The sequence below is a fragment of the Gordionus sp. m RMFG-2023 genome, chromosome 2 (assembly GCF_954871325.1).
Source record: "Gordionus sp. m RMFG-2023 chromosome 2, tfGorSpeb1-WG-v2, whole genome shotgun sequence".
Classification (NCBI taxonomy): Eukaryota; Metazoa; Nematomorpha; class Gordioida; order Chordodea; family Parachordodidae; genus Gordionus; species Gordionus sp. m RMFG-2023.
Window position 1 is genome coordinate 16,181,698 of NC_088776.1, and position 6,856 is coordinate 16,188,553.

Here is a 6,856-nt window from a genome sequence, read left to right on the forward strand (position 1 = left end):
TTTGCTTGTCGTCAAATGCCTATGAATATTCAAAAGATCCAAACCTTTCAATCTACTTTCAGAAGTTGTACTTCTTGGTATGCTTTTAGAGACCTGCAGGCCCGGCCCCCGGGCCGGACCATATTTTAATTTTTTAAATATACCCGAGCCGGGCCCAAGTTTTTAAAAAAACATCCGGGCGGGGCCTGAAAATTTTTTTAAAAAAATATCCGGGCCGGGTTGTATATTTTAAAACAGCCTATATTTGAAATCGTTATTATTAGCTATAAAAATCAAAAAGAAATATAATTTATTTTAAAAAAATTCGGGCCGGGCCTGAAAATTTTATTTAAAAAAACCCGAACCGGGCCGTAAAAATTTTTTTAAAAAAATCGGGCCGTGCTCTGCAAATGATACCTCTGCAGGGCTCTGTTATTCTTCTTAAAAAAGAGAATGGTTTACTAATGGGAGAGTTGCTAATATATATAAACAACCCTTTTAAAACATTGGGAAAATAATTAAAATGTGTTTGAAATGCAAAGCATCCATAGCATTTTTGGGACTATATCAACCATAGTTAATTTTATAAACATAGTTATTTAGCTAATAAGGCAACATAAGATACTTTAACATCTTCATGATAAAAATCTAACAAATATTTTTTTTTCATCACCATCTGAAAAAAGTTGGTAAGGCTTTTGTGGAAGTAATATCTGCAGATTGGTAAGTGCTGCATGATAAATTAAAAACCATTCATTTAGTTGGATTATAAATGTATCTAAGAGAGGAGACATTTGTTTTATAATACACTTCTACTGATCCTATATTAATGTTTTAACGATGAGCTTGCCTTGCTGAAAATCGAAGGAGACAAATATTAAACACATATAGCTCTGCTTTTAACTCAACAATAACATATAAAATATGAAATTCTTCATCAACATTAGCCCTAATTTCCTTGAGTTCTAATAAAATGCTATCCGCTATTCTCATCTTCTTAATCAAGTCAATGTCATGTTTTTGAAAGTATTACATATAGTTGTATAATTAAATAATACATTCTAATGAGAAAAATAAGCATTGAATCCTATAATTTTCTTGCTTCTGAATAAATATTTCTTTCAGGCTATTGTGATATTTTTCAGTAATAGCAAATAATCGGCTCTTCCAACTCCATAAAAGATGTTACTGCTTGATGGTGAAGACTATATCTCGTTGGATAAGCTTGCAATTTCTTTCTCCCTGTTGGACAAGGAGTTTCAGAAATAATTGTTATTTGACTAGAAATTTGAAAATGGTAGATAAATATTACGCCACTAAAAATTTGAAAATAATAAGTAAATATCACGCCGGAAAACTTGAAATCGAAATTAATTGATAAAATAACTTAGTTGATGAATGTGATAAATAAATGTAATTAAATATTTAATATGAGATAGGAATAAATATTAACAAACATAAATTAATATAAACAATAATATTTTTGAAAAATATATCCGGCATCTGCATTTTTTGGCTTTGGGGGAGGGGGGGGATTTGTCCCTCTGCCCTCTCTCCTTGCTGCGTACGCGCCTTCCTGATTATACTTACTAATTCATCAATCAGTTATTCCAGTCGAAAGATAGAAATCGGTTTTGTAAGTTGAATAAAAAGTGTCTTAAATAATGGATTTTAAACTCTGATTCATATATCAATTATGTCTACATTCATTAAGGCTTCATTTTCTCCTTTTTAAAATATTTTTAAGATCTTTATAAATATTTTTTTTTCCTGGTTTATTTAATTAATAGATATAGAAGAATAGTTAAAATTCATTATATTTTGAATCGAGTTATATTTTCAGATATTTGATATGGAATCTTATATTAGGACGCAATCCTAAAAAATTGCCAAACTTTTAAAAGCTCTAATTCTAAAGCTTGGACTAATGTAATGCTGATTCAACCGTTTGGTAAACCATACAATATAATATAAAAATGTAAAAAAATATATATATATAAGATTATTATTATAAAAAACTTTCTTTTTATCGTATTCTAAAATATGAAACTAGATGTTTCTCGCTCCAGCTTTTCTAGATATCATTATTAAAGGATTGAATCTTCTTTCATGAAATAACCACAGCGATATCATTATAATTTACTAATAAATGGGATTCTATCTCATTTCTAAAAATTAATGCTAAATTCTAAGTAGACCCTTTGATGAAAGAATTCAATTGTTTTAAATTTTGTCCAGGTTTGAAAGTGTTAGATAATGTTTTCCATCTCATTTTCAAACATTACTAAACGGATTTTTATTAGCCACGGAAATACTCTTGAACATATATTATATATTGTGCCATCTATTTGGTCATTTAATTTTAATGCCTTCATTTACATGCTATTATTGTTAATATTATCATTGTTTAATTATTGGTTATCAGGGTAAGATGTAATGCTGATATAAAAATTGCATGCTTCGATTAAACGATGGTCCTTTAGGGGAAAATGACCCCCTTTGAAGCTGGCGCATGTTTCATGAAATATTAAAAAGAGCAAAAAAAATATTATATGTCAATTGTCAAAATTATGTTCTTTTATAAATTTTCTGGAAAAATGTTATTGTAATAATTTTAAGAATTAAGAATGATATATTTGTCCAATATAAGGCAGGAATATTGGTATAGGAGGCCCCATAAGGTGATTTGATTAATCCCACTGTTGGGCAAAATTAACATATTTGCAAAATATAAAAACGTACCACTTATAGTATATAGGTATCTCTTAAGAGATAGTATACTTCCCATAAAATACACGAAAGTTACAGACGATTATAAAAAGTGGTTTGCATATCCCATCATCTTCCTAATATATTACCATTTTATTTGACACAGAAAATTGTATTTGTTTATTTTGAGAGGGCTAATATAAAAAATTTGATTTGGATTAGGCAGCTTCGCCGATAAAAAAAATATATACTGGACATAAAGAAAATTAATAAGATGGAAAATAAAATTGGGCGAAAATACTCAAGTTTATTTTTTTATTATCATTTTACTTAAGGAAAATATTACGTTAAAAATGGGATATATTTTTCCCTGGTGTCCCTTTATTTAATTAAGTCTATATTTGTCGATGCGAAATCCATTCCATTGTTTACGTCCAATTTTTTAAAGATTTTAAAATATTATAATTTGTAATAATTTAAGCATGTGAATAGCAATTAAGCCTCTTACAAAAAATTATATGACCGAATCAATAAAAGGCGGTATACAAAGGTATGATAAAACAAAGTGTAATAGTAAAATTAATATTATTGATATTATACTTTTATATTTCGTTAAAATTGAATTTTTTTTATGATAATAATACAAATACAAATACTAAAATATCATAATATTATAATAAATATTAGATTATAATTAATAAATAAATAAAAATTTAATAAAAATAAAAGATCAAAGTAGAATTGTGTCCCTTTGCCGCCAGTAGCATTATAATAATATTAGGAATAAAATTGAATATAAAAAAAAGTTTATAATAAATTTTAAAAGGTAAAATATTTTTAAAATATTTTCATCAATATTCCGAAATAAAAGCTACTGAGTAATTATTCAAGAGAAGAACACCTACTAAGAAAACTGGTAGTTTGGGCTCGATAACATCCCGATAGCAGCATAAAAATAATTTATGAGATTTATGCAATATTTTCTTTTAAGAATTCGCCAGATTAGTCGAGGAAGATTTTACATTTTTTAAACGTGTATGAAAGTCGCCAACCCATTATGGGAATTTTAGAAACCCTGCATATTAATGAAATTCCATTGTGAAATAATTGAAAATATAAATATCAAATTTAAGGGCCTTTATTTTAAAGGTATATTATAATGAAATATAACTTTTTTGAGGTTTACGAACATGAATAATTTATTTTTCCTAGTAGTTAGAAATCTTTAGAGTATACTCATTTAAAGACTTCATTTTCGTTTGTAAAAAAGTTATATTCTCACCAATTATCATTTTTTTAAGTTGTCCATTGCTATAAAACTTTAAGGATAAAATCGAAAACGATCAGATGACTATTATGGGTCAACTCTTAATCATTTAAGTGTTGCGGATAAATAAAATTTAAGATTCATTATGTAACAACATTGGCCACTTAATAGGCATTAATCTCTTCCCAAACGGGTAATTTCTGGGGGGATGCTCCCATATTACCTTGGTATTCGGGCCCACTTTTCCCACTAAAAAATTTGTTAATGGATGAGGGCTAATTCCTCCCTCCCCACCCTTCTACCTACTCAATGATGATAGATTTATAAATGTGTGGATTCTTTTTCGTTTGATATAATATATCATTTGTATATTGAAGTATAATTTATTGAACCAGAGTGTTCAATTTGTTCTTAGGTTTATTTTTTTTAAGAAGATCATTACTATTTAAAAATAATATCACTCAACTAAGAATTAGCAAAAAAAATATTAAAAAAAATTAAGATATAAAGCAAGAATAAGTTAAATAAAATGAATTATTTCTGAATAATATTTTTCTAAATTCATAATAAAATAATATATCTAATTTGTACCATTTAATGAAATATTATTATTTGTTAACAAAATTTATTTATAAAAATTAGGATAAAAACTTCCCGAATTAAGAGACACGGTCAAAATAGCATAGATTAGATACAAAGGCAATAGACAAAAAAGGCATGATGCATAAAAATGCTTCTGAATAGAAATATACTATACCAAAAGAAGAAAATACACCAATTAAAATTACTCCTTTAACAAATTTGGAAAAGGGAGTATAATACCACCTAATATTAACTTCCCTCTTGGAAACTAAAATGGCTTGGCCAAACCGGTATATAGTAATTTTTTAAAAAGAGTTCCTTGGTTCAGCCCATATTCTTTTTTATGAAGAAAAAAAGGCAAAAATGTGTATTCTAGCTTAAAAAATTTTATGAAAGGCCCATCTCCTAAAAATATTTTGCTCCGGCCCAACCGAATTTTTTTTGCCTTCGCCAGGCCCTACTAACCTTAAAGCAGGCAATAGGTCTTAGCCCATATTTTATTTACTAATATAATAAGAGAAAAAACATAATCTAACCGTCGTTATGTCAGATAGACTAAATCTGCAATTAGTATGACGGGATATGATGCGATGTAGTAGCTGATCGAAGTTTATAAAAGTTTTTAATGATATTTTCTTTATAATTTTATAACTTATAAATATAATTATTTTAAAAATATAATTTGTTTTTAATAATAAGAATATTAAAAAAATCTTTTTATCTTCATCATATAAATCATAAAACATAATATAATACTAAACATTGTTCAAAAGTTTTACATAAAAAAAAATATAAAGTTAATTGCAGATTTTGCCATGTGTAAAGGAACTAAGAGGGATAAGGAAGAAACACTTCTAATTCCCTCTTAAGATTTCAATGAGTTTTTTGTTTGAGGAAAAGGGACTCGTTTTATCTCCACTTCTTATTAAAATTTTCTTAACTAATTGATTAAAATTTTTTAATGGATTAGAAACCGAAGTTCCCCAAAACATTAACGATTAGAGGAATAAAAATAACAGAATTTAAGAGGGACCTATATTTATTGCATTTTTTAATTTCTTGAAATTTCAAGAGGTCAGAATTTCTATTAGCGGGAAATGAGATAACCAGTCTTTAGCCGAGCCAAAATGTTAAAGGCATGTCATCGGGATGCTTACCATTCTCATTTAAAGACCTAACAGCTCCAAATTATTTTGGAAACTGGCCAAAATCTAAGATTTGGCGATCAACCATTTATTTTTTCCTACACAGGATCGCGTCTAGCCATTCATGGCTGTTAGGATTTCTTTTTGCGTTTCTGAGTAGTTGAATAGTTAGATCAGGACACAAACAAGGATTTTCAAATGCACATTGAAATATAGGAACTAGGAAGTTCTTTAAATGGCTGGAAACAGGGTTATCGGACCAGTAAGCCTAGATTGTTTGGTCGAAGCTAAAAGTGGATCGTTTAACTCGATAAGTGAGGAAATAGAGTCGTTAAAAGATATCCGCGAAGAAGGAATACAAGCAATTGCCATTAAATTGGGAGGGGAGTGGGGTGGGTGAAATAAGTCCACCTTGGTAAGCAGACAAAGAGGCAAATGACTAATTAAAATCAGAAAACTTTAGGATTAAAAGGGATTCGATGATGTTTAAATTCAAATGACTTAAGGAGGGAAATATATTGAAAAGCCGGGGAAGATTTAAAGATGTGCAAGAATTGAGGTAAGAAAAAATATTTTTTGGTGTTAAGGAAAAAAACTGATGCTTGGGAAGATAAATTCCTTAGCGAATTAAAAAGAGATTGAATCAAATTGTCGAAAAAATTTTGACAAAAGGAAGTTTTAAAACCGATAGGAGAATCTAAAAGACAGTTACTCGTGCGGAATGATTTTAAAGTCGGGGTGGGTAATATTCTTATTGTTAAAGGAAGATATCTCGCATTTTTTTCTATTTAAGGAAAAACCAATTTTCGAACCTTCCATTTCAACGTACTCAATGACCGACTTAACATTAGGTAAAGATCTGCCAAAAGAGTCATCCTCGAGATATCTAAATTTAGGTCTAATTTGAAATCAGGCTTTAAATTTTTGATCAAATCCTGAATACCTATAGAAAAATCAAGGGACCTAGAGGATCGCCTTGTTGAATCCCCTTCATATGATATGAAAAATTTCCCGAATTTGAAACAAGGGAAATCCATAGCAGGAATTAAGGAAATTCCAATATTTTAGAAAATGTTGTGGAAAAGAGGGTAAAAACGAACTCCTATGATTGCTGTTGAAAACATTTCTGAAGTCTAACTGCAGAGAATCTTATCCGCCTCAATGTTTGTAAAAA